At 38.0% G+C, this 14,358-nt stretch overlaps 1 protein-coding gene across 1 annotated transcript in view; it reads left to right on the top strand.

Annotated features, from left to right (window-relative positions):
• The first annotated feature begins 1,589 nt into the window (after positions 1–1,589).
• SYNPO (synaptopodin) overlaps positions 1,590–14,358 on the top strand; it is a 71,172-nt gene continuing 58,403 nt past the window's right edge. Inside the window, exon 1 of the mRNA XM_072400528.1 lies at positions 1,590–1,672. The gene's annotated coding sequence lies outside the window, so the exon portion shown is untranslated. The remainder of the gene's footprint in view (positions 1,673–14,358) is intronic.

Here is a 14,358-nt window from a genome sequence, read left to right as displayed (position 1 = left end):
AGCTAGCATGAGCTTTAGGTGTGATCTATATGTCTGACTCAGCAGAGGGCATGCTGGATCTCTGCAGAGAGACCACTATCTGTATAGCTCTCACTCTGCAGCTGTTGACAGAGGATTTATTTACTTGGGGTATAGCTGCTTTGGAAATATACATCAGAATACTGAACACATATTTGTTTTGATACACCTGAAACATACTCAGTTAATTTTAACAATGGGGTCAGGTGTGCTTTGGCCAGGTAAAGACCTATATGTATGTTTATTCAGTGCTCCTATAAACGTAGACTTAGATATTATAATATAAATTTTCCTTTTACATACAAAGGTTAGATCTCCATTAGTTAGAAGGCTATATCTCAGAGTTTCCCATTCTCTTCCCATCCACACACAATGATAACACCAGCAATGTAGGGCTGCACAGCTCATGGTATAGCAGATAAGCAGCTACAAGCAGTCCTATCATTGCCTTTACTTGGTGTCTCAGATCTAAGAGAATGGTGTCTGCCTGCGCTGCCCTCTGACCCACAGCAATAACTCAGTACATAGTCCTCCCTTACAGCTGTGATTACAGTGTCAGTGCTATTTAACAGTGTGGGTGTGTATGATCCTGCAATTACTTTCTCTTCTGGACTACAAGAGGTAAGTAAAAGTTATTTTGTCTTTGTGATTGTCTTCATTATATATAGTCATGTATATAATAATTGCAACATATTTTATAAAAATGAGATTCACTGCTATTCAGGGGGTGAATCCCATCTCAATATGTTTAAGATCTCTGGATCATTTTTCTATGATATGATTATAATACTGGCTAACAGATGCATTTCAATTTCATTCTTTTTAAATATATATATGGTAATTTCAAAAAGACTGGAAATGATTGCAATCTATTAATAATAATCTACAGTAGTCAATCAGAATTCACATGATTTAAGTCAGACGCATATAAAAGCCTTTTGATTGGTAGATGTGGGTACTGCACTTTGCCCCATTACTTTATAAGCTTATGGTGCCATTGGTCTGTTTTAAATCTGGTGTTATATCCAAGGGATAATATATATATTTTTTCTAATCCTAAAGCTAGTTTTACTTAGGGGGAATTTTCCAGCATCTTTTTCCTGGTCAAGCCAATTGATCTATAGGGACCTAATAGGGTTGATTTGTTACTTTTTTACCTATTGTGTGATTGGGTATTTAAATTAACCAAAGTCCATTCTCTATTCCTTTTGCAAATCATACCCTATAGATTTAAATGGCAAGGTCGACCCATTTGAACACTGGTTAATTGCCCATATGTATGGCTAGCATAAGACTTGGCACCGCTGGCAGCTCTATGGACTCATAACCCAGTAAAAAGCCCTCATTTTAGCAGACTTTTCCTAACTTTAACTTCTACATCCAAGTCTACTTACTTATCTATAAATATAGCTGCTTAATGCTTTCAATATGTATGAAATATACCATATGCTGGGGTTTGCAGACAATAGGTGCTCTGTTTTATAGAACTCCCCTCTCCTCTCCACTCCCCTTCTCTCCTCCTCAGTTCTCCCTGCCTTCTTCCTGAGCCTGGGGCTGCTGAGTGACACAGGGAGAGCAGGCTGTGCTGAGCTCTGCTGCATCTGTGTGTGCTAGGTGGATGTGCCAGTGGCTGCTGGGTGCACAAATAGACAAGGTAAGTCCCTGCATCCTGGTGAAGGGGCTGACTTGCATTTGCAGTAATAGTTGTGTGATGTATAGTAAGGAGCTAAAGTTCCCAAAGTTCTCAAAGATATCCAAAAAGTTCAGAAGGGGTATGTGGAGGACCACAAGTTTTGGTGTCCACTTTTATGACCTTACTAACAATCAGTTGACTATTTTGTGCTGGGAAATTGGTTTTATCTGATGTTATCATACTTAATGTTCAGCTTGTAATACTGTGATCAGAAAAGTGTGAGTGATGAAATATAATTAAACATTCAGATGTTGATCATTTGATAAAGATTAAATTAGAAAGTGACTTTAATAGAATTGCAAATGATGTGACTTTAGTTGCTGTCCCTCTGTGCTTTGTGGTACCTGTATTATCACCTGGCTGCAAGAAGTTGGCTTTTATTATTACCTGGATGTTTCTGATATACTCATTGGTCATTATCTGTGTTTATTCTTTAGTTGTCATTTAATAAGGCTTTTTATTTACTTTATTCAAAACTGCAAAGTAGGAATGTTCCCCAAAAGCAATAGCCAATCAAAAATGCATTATTGACTGGTTCCTGTGATTTACTACACTTCATTAACTATAGTACTGTTTTATTACTATTATTATCACTTTTTCTCTCCGGCCAGGTATGACAGCTGGGTATCCAGGTGTGCTTGTGCTTTATGGCAATGTAATAGTACAGAGAGCCACCTATATATACAAGGCTATTGTGATACCAATGTGATACATGAATATGGGATCTTATAAATATAAAGTCCTGGAAATAAAAAACTATAGTTTATTGCATCTTTGAGCTGTTCAGCAATGAATATACTGTAGATGTTGGGCAACACAGACAGTTCACTTTCGTCCACAAGCCTTGATAATTACTATTATTATGGTAGCTGTCATTTGTAGGCTTCTACATTTGATTGTTAGGGTTGTGTAAAGAGTGTATTTGTGTGTTTCACCATACATAACATCAAAAGCATAAATGGCACAAAGAACAGAAGCTGAACATGTCTGCACACATGTATACAACATGCACCTAGCACTCACACATAACCACATGCAAACAAAAGTGTGACTACCTGTATACATGTATAACAATTTGTTACCTCCTATGTCTTAATATTAGAGTAATATTCAGTACTTGTATCATATATATATATATATATATATATATATATATATATATATATATATATATATATATAATAGATTTTTACAGTACGTGCTAGTTTGTGATTATATATAGGTGTGCATGCAATTAGATAAAATAATCTTAGGTTAGCTATTTTAAGACAAGTGATTATAATGTACAGGGAATTTATTGTACACACAGGTGTGATAAACATTCACAATCCAGTCATCGGTGTGGTGCTGTATGCATTTAGGGACAGGAATAGATTCCTTTGTGTGCATAGGTGCTGTATTGTGCTAAAAGTGTGTTTATCCATTCATTGTATTATCTGAAGTGTTGTGGATGAAAAATGATTAATTGCAGTGTGATATGTTTCTGTAAAGCTTTGATCACATGTGTGTTATATACAGAAGTGCATCTAGTGCTTGTTGGGTCACATTTAGCAAACACCTTGTCAGGGATAGGGGGATGGGGTGTAAGAGCACCCCACCACAGCTAATGTACAGCTTTATGTATCACTCTGTTATACAACAGTTAAGTCTTACTTTTGGGGGTGCACTCAACAAGTATAGGGGGGCATGTTACCTGTCGTCTTTTATTGCTTCTACTCACAAAGGGTCAGTGTAACTTAATCATGGATGAAGCTCAGGGAACATAAATATTTTGCATATGTTCCCTGGAGTACCTTTACTTGTTAGTTAATCATGCCCGGAGTGCTTAGGGATTGCCTGAACCTCAGGTACTCCTCCATTGTAACTCTTAGAACTTTGAAAGTCCTTCCCTCCACAATTCTGTCCAGGTGAATTTGTACTAGCTATTGGGTTCCTGAAATTGAAGCCAGGCATGAAAAGTTGTGTCAGAGCACCAACTTGGAAGTGACATTTAAGATGCCAGGATGTGTGCACTCAGGGACACCACATCTGCACAGGGGATAATGAAATGCCAAATATGATAATAAACTATGCCAAACATGACTGTTTTTTTTCTATTATGAAAACCTAATGTAAAGCAGTGTTCTGCTGCCTGCAGCTCACCTGCCATTAACAGTCCATAGACTTTATTTAGTAAGGCAATGTACAGCAACCATAATGTGCAAAGTGCAGCAATGTAACATCAACCTAATTTATTATAATCAGTCCAATAAAAATATGAATTCTGGTTGGCTAATATGAGTTGTCACATTTGAGGAGCACCGGTTTAAAACATACTTGTCAACTTACTCCTAAAAAAACTGCATAAAAACATATATATATATATTTATTTAGACCAGTACATTATATTACATTACCTAAAATGTCCCATGCTCGTCTGAATACGTTTGGAATAACCCTCCCTCCAGCTTTTTCCACTTGACAATGTTTAGAACTCTAAATATGTTTTAAAGGGTCGCAGTTAAGTCATCTCAACTCGCCCTTCTCCCCAGTTCCAACAGTTACTTAGCAGCCTTTAAAGTTAAATAGTTTTTTTAAAGATGAATTGTTCCATAGTGCCAACATTTACCGAGGTTAGTTAGTGCTTGTTTTAAAGGTAAATTACTGCCACAGAACTAAACTGCATTACTGCAAAAAGCTTACAAATTACACTGACATGACTTTTTTTTACCTTTAGTTCTTCTAGTTTCCCGACTTATGAGACACGATTTTCCTTTGTTGTAGTTAAAGCTGAACTATTCATAAAAAAAATTCACACTACTTTACCTTTCCGCAGAGACCTTGATCCCTCCAAAGCTTTCCCCAATTCAGTCCTGTGCCGTCCTGGAATCCTCCTGTGAAGAAGGCACCGCCATCTTCATCCTTCTTTTTTCTTCTGACTAGGTAACCTGATCTCGCACTGCACATGTGCGAGATTGGGTGATGTAGCCTGCTCTAAATAGGTAAAAAAGAGTGCCAATCTCACTGCACATGTGTGAGATTGGCACTTTTTTTTTCCCATTGCTGATTCTGATTACTGATGAGCTCCTCTCTGTCACCATGATGCCTCCTCTAATCCTGTGGTCGCCCACCTTTTCAGACCCTCGGACCACTAAATTTATCGCCTCCGGACCACACATGCGCCGGGAGCTGGGGGTCCTTCATGACGTCATGATGCCAGAACCCTGCCCACTCTCCCATCACAGGTCTGAGCCTGCAATCTGTACGGGAGACATGGTCCGCGGCTCTGGCCAGTGCTCTCCCCCGGGGGGGTTTGGACTGGCCAGAGCCGCGGAACACCGGTATGTTCCTTGTTAATACATATGCATTTCAAAGCACTTTTCTGAGCACTGCTGTAAGTTAGATTAGAGAAGAGTCAATACAAAACAATATTGGTTGTACACTGCTTGCTTTAAAACAATATTCATTTAATTATGTCTTATTGAATACAGTGTTGCATTGGTTTCTGTCTTGGAACATTTTTGGCTCCTGCAGTTATGGATTTTATCATTCTTTCTTTTTTTGGGGTACATGATTGGTTCGATGGAAATCAAAGCTTCTCTTTGAGAAACGTAAACATATACAATAACCTGATATAAATACTCTGGGTATTAGTTCTACTTTTTGCTGCGACTATCAGAAATTTTGCATAAACTCAGCATAATTTGGGACATTTCAGTTTAATAGAATATCCCTAAAATGACCAACGGTACAGCCTCATATTGCTTGGGGACTTTGGCTTTAAAAAAGCATTGAGAGAGACAATGGCGGAGGAATTTAACTCAAGACCCAGTACCAAGCGCTTACTGAGCCCCCTGCATGACCGAATGCAACATTTTCAAACAGTGAGATGATTGTATGTTTTTTTTTCTTGTCTTTATCATAAACTGTACCAGTCAGTGAGCTCCTCATATGAAGACAACACGTGAAGTCACTGAGAATCCACCAGAGTTTAATCTAACCCCTAACAGCAGTAATCTGTAGGACCTAAATAACATAAGTACTTTATAGCACAGAATGAGCATTTCACTTAGCAAATGACACAAAAGGCTCATATATCAGTTTTATTACTATTGCCTTGACAATACCAACATACGTGCAAAACAAAGTACAACTAACATTGCCTTGATTAATATTAACATTTTCAGAGATATGTTCATGTTTTTTTTAATACTTTGCTTCCTGGAGCAATCGGTATACCAAGGTTTTCCCGTGCTAAGCTCCTTTTTTTTTTTTCTAGAATTCGGTGCTTGGAACTAATTTGCCAAAACTAAAGTCCACTACAGGTGTCAGATGATTATCGCTGGAAATGATCTTTCATGATCATTTTCAGTGACAGATGAACGTGGGAGGGCTGTACACACAGTACTGTTCTGTTTTATAAAGAAGAATGGGGGGGGGGGGGAATGGGAGCACCCCTGTGTTCTCCTCCACAGAAATGTACAGTGATCCTTCCTGATAGTAATTTTACAAACAAACTGCCACAAGATAGTACCATTGGTTCAGCATGACGACCAAGGTTTTAGCATTGTTAGACGTAAAGGGCATCATTAATAGCCTCCACCAGGGTTGGATTGGGGACGTAGGACCTAAAAAAGTGAGGGGGGCCCATCAGAACAGGCACAACAGGGGCCCACCAAAGGTTCAGTTGGCTTTCTAGTAACAATCCTATAGAAAAAACAAAAACTAATTTTAGGGGCATGTCACCAAACTTTTGTCCGTCTATGTGCATTCCTCTGTTACAATTGCTTTTAGCTGTCACAGTGATGGGACCATTGGACTTTCAGTCCAGTAATATGTGTGCAGGGGCCACCCAGTGTAGAGCCAAATTTTATTTTAAAGCAACAATAAAGCTTAATAAAAAAACACCAAACTTCCTGGTTCAGTACCACTCCACGTGTCAGTTATTTGATTTTCTGTACCAGGCCACTTGAGTTTGTTTAAAACATTTTATATGCAAAGTTTGCACATTTTTACTATTGTATGTTAATGTTAGTGCATTTCATTCCTCTCCATCCCTGATTTATTTCTGTACCCCCTTGAAATTAATAAAGAATATTAAAAAAAACATCAAACTGCCACAACATACGAAGAGACAAGTGTATGAGCTGTATTTATACACCATACATTTACCCAAGTGTAACTACATGGAGGGGTCAGAATCATTTTATTGTTTTTTTTTTCCTTACTAATGATCACCGTTATATAGTTGTAGCCAATTTATTATACATCCCAGCTTCAGACTCTAGCCCTTGTCTCTATTAAAGACTGTTTTATTATAAGGTGTATGTACTGCGTACACGAGACTGTCATTAAGCATGATGGTTGGTGTGGTTAATGTCTCCTTATCAGTTGGGTCAGAAAAAACCATAGTGTAACATAGCAATGTAGATAACTAAAAGCAGCCAAGGAAAATCCTATGATTACTCCCACACTTTGTAAAACCAAGGTTACCAATATACAGTTCTAAACACTGATAGGTATACAATCATTATTCGTAGCCTAAGTGACACATGAGATCAAACCTTTGATGGATTGTAAAGAGAATCAAGACATCGCACTGAAAAAAAAAGTTCTTGTCTTCTTCACCAACTAAATGGTGTTGTGCTTATAACTAGAAGCAGGAAATTGTTAAATTTACAAAACTCAATTGAGAAACAAGCTTGTGTTTGTGTTGGTGAAGCCAAATTACAATGCTTTGTATGGATAAACCTTCAGGCACATTCATGACTACACTGACCATATCTAACATAGTATAAGTTTGAACCAATAGAATTTTTAAGTAAATGTCCTTTAAATAACTATTTTTTAAAATGTTCTTTTTTAACTATTTTAATTTGCTAAGAGTTCCATGTTTAAAAGTGTCCAGCAGATGGCAAGCTGCATCAGAAAGGTGCTGTCTGTACTGATCTCCTCCACCATTCAAGTCTCCTACAATTAAATATCAATATTACTATTTGGTAATAGTTTCTCATGCCTTTGTGTCAACCCTAACCTTTAGTCCCCAGGTCTGTGCACCTGTATTTACCATGGAGTTTCTAACTTCATGGTATATTTTACAGTAACACCTATTTAGGAAGGAACAGAGCAAGATTTATGAGTGGCCCAGCTGGAAAACCTACAAGATTCTGAACCCTCCAAATGGGATGCCTCCATAGTAATGTAACAAGAAAACATAAGTCTAAAGCTAGCTAAAACGATCCTGTAAAGCCCGGATCAATACCGGTATTCCCCAGACACCAATCCCCCAATCTATGCCGCAGTCTTCACCTATAGCAGCCTCGCTCAGCCTCGGGAGACAGGTTGTGTCTCCCAGCACTCGGTTGCCTCCGGGACTTGGTGGGCAAAGGATGGCCAGGCGCCCCATATGCAGAGTAAGAAATGTCAGGAAACCAAAAAAAACTAGCCAAGGTCAAAACACAGGAATCAGTCCGTCCAGCGATGTGCAAAGGCAAAAACAGAGTCGGGGTCACAAGCGGGTCTAGGCGGAGTTCAATGGATAGTCAGTAACAGAAAAAACTCACAAAAACACTCCAATACAGGTCAGCCCAGCAGATGCTATAACAGGCACCTCTGACGGAGAAGAGAGGCTTTAAAGCTCCAGCAGCCAAAGACAGCATGGGATTGATTAGGAACCACTCTGCTAATCAACTGCACACAGCTCCAATTCCCTTCAGCTGTGCGGTCTAGTGCAGAGGATGCCGAGGGAAAACCCCCGCTACAGGGATGCTGCAACCCTCAGGGCACTGATCGTGCAACCCAAGTGCTACCGCGAGCGCAGCTGCCGGATGTAAAATGGGCTGCCCGCGCTCACCTGCGGTGGGGCATTGCCTTGGATCTTACGCCCAGAAAGCGCCTCCTAACAGATCCATAGTTAAAAGCTGATGATCACCTAAAACAACCAAGTATGGTCAGTCAACAATGGCAGTAAGCAACAGCAGACAAGTCTGAATTTTGTTAGTGGAAGAGGATCAACTGCAATGATCAAAAAAATGACTGCAACTGCTTACACCATACTAGATGTTTTTGGCTCAATTACCGTACTTTATGGAGCTCAATGTGCATCAATGTGTCATTTAAAGTGTATGGTCCACATTAAGCTTTGTATACATGGGTTCAGGAAAACCATCAGACATTTGAATGTGCCATATAAACCAATGGGGACTGCAATATCAGTGCTAGAAAACTGGTATTTGGACATCACAACTCACTGAATTTTACAGAATTACCACTGGCATTTGTGCTAAGACAACGTTTACCCTGGATAGAGCTTGGTGGGTGTGAACGATGCATTCCAGGTGATTAATTTTAACATTCGAAACTGTTTTATAGATTATATAGCTGTCCAGCCTGATGGCCTTAATATAAGAAGCACATGGACATTTAGATGACATTAAAGATATATTTATAATTATATTTAGCCGGGTTTTTAACAGCCTAGAACTATTCTGCATTACCTGCAAATGCAGTAAATCCTTGCGTTAGAGATGGAAACTGTAAACATAGTCAAATCATCATTTGCAAAACCTAGGCATCCACAAATTTTCTATCTTTGATACAAAAGTTGACGATTACTAAAATACTTTAATCTATTCTCCGATATCTTACCTGTTGAGTAGTATTTACATATTTTGCTGATTGATCAAGGCTGGTCAAGGATGATTTTTAAAATTCTTCATGAACAAAAGGTCCTTTTTGGGGAAATAATGGTGGAGTACAGGGGACCACAGAGCTTGACATTCCCAGAAGTATCAGTTTTCCAGTAGGCTTTGAGGGACTATTTCTGATTATCAGAGTGGCATTCTGCATTATAGAAAGTGAGAAAAATACAGTGTAATAACTATCTTTTTTACAGCTATGCCTTGCTTAGGTAACTTTTGCATAGCAATATGCATTAAAGGAAACAATTATGTATAAAAACATGGAGGCTGGCATGGATCATGTCATTCTGACCACAATTTTTAATTTCCAAAACAAAGTCAGGTGTATATTTATACCTGGTCAGTGATTCAGAAATCACTTAGGCCACTGATTAGGCAATAAAAACAGAACATAGAATTTTCCAATTAGCACTGGTAACCTACATGTTTCCTTCTGTACATCTATCCTTTTATTAATTAATTAATGGGTTTAGTTCAAGCAAATTACTTATTCATGTAGAGAGGTGAAGGTACAGAATATGGATTTAATTTGCAGTTATAATGACATAATTGTATATAATTAGTACGGCACAGAGTATCTGTGTATGTTAGTATAGAATTACGTAGGGTTGGGCTGACTCTTCCTTGTTTTGCAGATGGGCCGGTACTGTCTGCTGAAGAAAATTCCTAGAATATCCTATATCTAAATGTGCATGGGATCTTCTGCTATGTAATACCCAAATTACAGTTTCATCATTGCCACCCCTGTCTGGGAATTTGTCCGCTTTTTATAAAAAATATTCAGAGAACTCAAGCTTGGTAAAGGGTCTAGTCTGGGAATACTGGCTACCAATGCCAAAACCTTTATTGAACATACTGCCAGTTTCAGCAAGTGCAAGAGGATTTGACTGCTATTCCTTGTGCTCTTTTTTAATTTCTGGTACAAAGATATTATATTTAGTTTTATAACTAAATTTCTTTTTTGATAGAGGAGAAAGCTAAAAACTAGAGGTGAAAGTTTATGAAAAAGAATGAATGGGGTCTGACGGATTTTTACTCCCATTGACCAATGAATTTGGTCATTTTTCATCCACTGACAAGTGACATCAGGAATTTTTTTTCCGCTGACCAACTTTCTCCTACAAAACCCCCATGCCACATTTTTTTTTTTTTAATTTCCACTAACCAGCAAAGTAAGAGGCACCTTTTCATGATATGTTTCTTGTTTCACCAGTTGATGGTTATTAAATAGTAAAACATAGACTGCAACAAAAGTTTTGGTGGATATTGTACCCCTTTAAAGCACACAATTAGGAGGTATAGGTAAGGGAGATTCATGTACTTCCCCACACCCAGAAGTAGGTTTTCCTAAGCCTTCATTAGCGGTTCATGAAAGTTAAGTAATTTAAAAAGCTTCTAACCTGCAAAGCTGTTACTTTGCCATTTAAAAATAGTTCACTGGAATTCTGAACGTATTTATTTTTTCACAATTAAACAGTTGTATTTGTTTAATGTAAACCCCTTTATTAGGTTAGCTAGGTAAGGTTGGATATTGATTACAGTAATAACCTGTAGTAATTGTATTTCTACATTGATGATTACACTTATCTGGGTCATTATATGTGTGAGAAAATCAATTACAATAGAATGTAACTATACAGACATAGTTGTGGCCTAGGTAATATAAACCTCATTAATACTGATGTCATTTGTTGACATAACAGTAATCTATCCCACAACTTGTACTGTGGGTAGGGCAGATCATATAACAAAGGTGCCATTTAAAATGTTAAAATTACTATATCAATAAAATATTTCCATAGAATTTCCTGTTTATAACAATTATATGTAATTTTGTTAATGTTTTTCACAGTTAATTAAAGTAAAAGAACATTAAAACAAAATCTATTTTACAGCTTCATGTGTAAAGACTTGTGTTCATTTTTACCACATAAAGAAGCATTACAATAGATAAACTTGTCATTAATCGCAGAAAGTGGCAGAAACCCATGGTGCTCTGTTGGAATAATATTAATGCCATCTTGGATGTTAGCTTTTTGATCTACCTTCTACTCACTGATGTTAAACTCAATGACCAAAAGCAACGTGAGAAAGACAGAAGAGGACAGAAGAGTCACAGAATGCCTAGCAGAGTTCATATTTGTGTAATAGAGTGCTCTGACTTTCAGAGTTCCATCATTTTGGTCAGAAAAGGCAAACCCTAACCATAAGTAGCTAATATCAGTAAATAGAAAGTATCCAAAACACTGATTTCCTGCTTGAAGTTGATATTTCCATAAAAACGCACCTTTGGTTTTAAGGCTTCGAATGTTAGCTATCTTTCTATTTTAAGCAGCATTATGACCTATGCCAGTTTTTCAATGCTTCCTGTGTGCCCGTCTAGGGGATTTCTTCCTAACTCTGTCCTGGTGAACACTTATTTAAGTAAAGAAAAAGTTCCCCAATGCCTCTGGAGTTCTACTTTGTGTCTTCTGGTGTTTTTGTTCAGTATTTTAAATAGATCATTATCGACTTCACCAACATGACAGGTGGTTGTAATTATACCACATAAACTATGTTTACTTACATAAGGCTGACGTCAGTAAAGGCAATATTAAACTATAAATGTCTTTTGTTCTCCCATTCCCAGCTATAAGTAGGCAATATATGAACAGGTCTCCTGCATAGACAGACAGCTCAGAGAAGAACTCCACTATGAATAGATCAGTGTAGAATTAGAATAGATAGTGTGGAACAAAGTAAATGTAATCAGACCTTCCAACATGTCCAGTTTTATCCATGGTGGTCATCAATATGCAAACATATTACGCAGCGCTGTACAATAAATAGAGGTTGCAAATGACGGACAGATACAGTCAATGACACAGGAGGAGTGGGGAGGACCTGGCCCCGTATAACTTACAATCTAGGAGGTGGGGGAAGTAACACGATAGAAGGGAAGATATGTAGTGGTGGGAAGTATTGACGGTTTTAAAAGACAAAAGAAGACAGGTAGGGAGGTTTGAAAGGACGGGTTCTGAGTGCTCTTTTAAATGAGCAGAAAGTAGGCTCAAGCCAAATAGGACGAGGAAGACCATTCCAGAGAGTTGGGGTAGCTCTAGAAAAGTCTTGGAGCTGTGCGTGTGATGAGGTTATGAGTGAGGAAGTAATTAATAGGTCATTGGAGGAGCGAAGTGGGCGGATGGAGATAAGACCCATGTGTTATCTCCCGTTGACCCATTGTCCTGTTGACGACTTGAACAGAACATGTAAATTTATCCGTTCTTGGTCACACAGTAGGCTACAGCACAAAACCAACACTATACAGAAGGAAATGGTTCGGTGAACTAAAACAGGTTCTCCCAAGCCACTCTTTGGTTTCTTAGATGATTTGTAGCCAGACAGAAAAAGTCTAAGCTAGATCTTGTGTGTCTAGAGTACAGGAAACATGAATAGGGAGAGGACAGCTTGGGCTGCAAAGTCTGCACGTTTGCTTTATTTTCTATGAATAATAACAGTCACCTGTTTGATGCTTTTATATTACAACAATTGTCTGTTTGTTATCTCAGTATTGCCACCATTTCCCCATTCCCCATAATGTAACAATTTTCTGTTCGTTGCCCATGTATTGCCTTGATTGACTTTGTGTTGTCCACATAATGCCACTTTTAACAATGTTTTGTCAACTGTGTCCCCAACATATTGCAATGACTGTGTGCTGTTATATCACTGTATTCTACCTAGAATTTAAAGCTCAAGGGTCCTAAATGTTCAAATGTAGGAACCTGACTCTCCGCTAGATACAAAACAATATTCCCCTTTCTGATTACACTCATCTGACATTTAACATACCCTTCATAACAATGTATGCCAGAGTTTAACAGATTACAATCAGAAAGATAGAAGGGTGGCCAGGAGTGATTTCACTTTCTGGATTGAGTTATATTGTAATATGTTATATGTGTAATACAAAAGTTGCACCCATAACCATACCACCTCCGAGATCAACATATTCTATCAGACATATTTAGTTCTCTAAAGCTACATCTTCCTAAAAAAAAGTTTCCTCCAAGAAAAGGAATTACTTATTGTTTAAATATAAAAGCCCTTAAATGTGTTGAATTTTACTATAGTTGACAAAACTAACTGAGGGTTTGGTTTTAAACAGGTGGGTGGAGATTGGGTCACAACTTGGAGGGATGCTCTAGAGACCATGAGGTCAGAGGGAACAATGATAACTACTACTCCCCTTTGTGAACACACTGAGTTCTAACATTCTGTACAGAATAAAACAATGTTTTTCTTTCTTATATATCAAGTAATCATGTTGTATGTATTAGGTATCATGTAATTAAACTAAAATGTAAACGTTTGCAACCTCAATGTATTTATTTTCTCTCTGACCCCATCAGATAAATTTCCCCTTAGTTCCAGCCCCGCAGTAAGTGAGGGTAAATCTCTCCCCAAATGTAGGTCTCATCTTTGACAGTTTTCACTGAAACAAGTGTCCCCGTTCCTTCTTTAGTGACAGCAATTAAAATTTGTATTTACCTTCCTGGTGTCATTGATCTCTATGATGAACATTAGAGGTAATCTTCCCAACAGGCACACAGACAGCAATAAAAACAAATCATTTTTCTACCCTACCTAAAACTAGAAAATATGGTGCACAAAGGAGCAGTGTGCAGTTTTAATTAAACAAAAACATTGATTATGGTTCAAACCAAAACAGGAAGCGGAGAGAATGAAGAGCCAAATCTGTGAAAATGTTTAGATTTGTATATTACACAAACTGCAGTCAGAATTAAGAGGTTTACATATGAAAACAAGGTCATTCTTTAAATTGTGAGATTTTGGAGGGTTGACCTATGAGAGGTTAGCCTTTAATGCCCCTGGCAGGTTGATGGAGCCTATGGTTACCTATAGGTTGGTGGAGCTTCAAACTTCTGTTTGAAATTCACTGCCTGATCAAAAAAAAGTCACAAATTC

The sequence above is a fragment of the Pyxicephalus adspersus genome, chromosome 2 (assembly GCF_032062135.1).
Source record: "Pyxicephalus adspersus chromosome 2, UCB_Pads_2.0, whole genome shotgun sequence".
Classification (NCBI taxonomy): domain Eukaryota; kingdom Metazoa; phylum Chordata; class Amphibia; order Anura; family Pyxicephalidae; genus Pyxicephalus; species Pyxicephalus adspersus.
The sequence above is the reverse complement of the archived record's forward strand: the minus strand, read 5'-3'. Positions and strand labels throughout refer to the sequence as shown.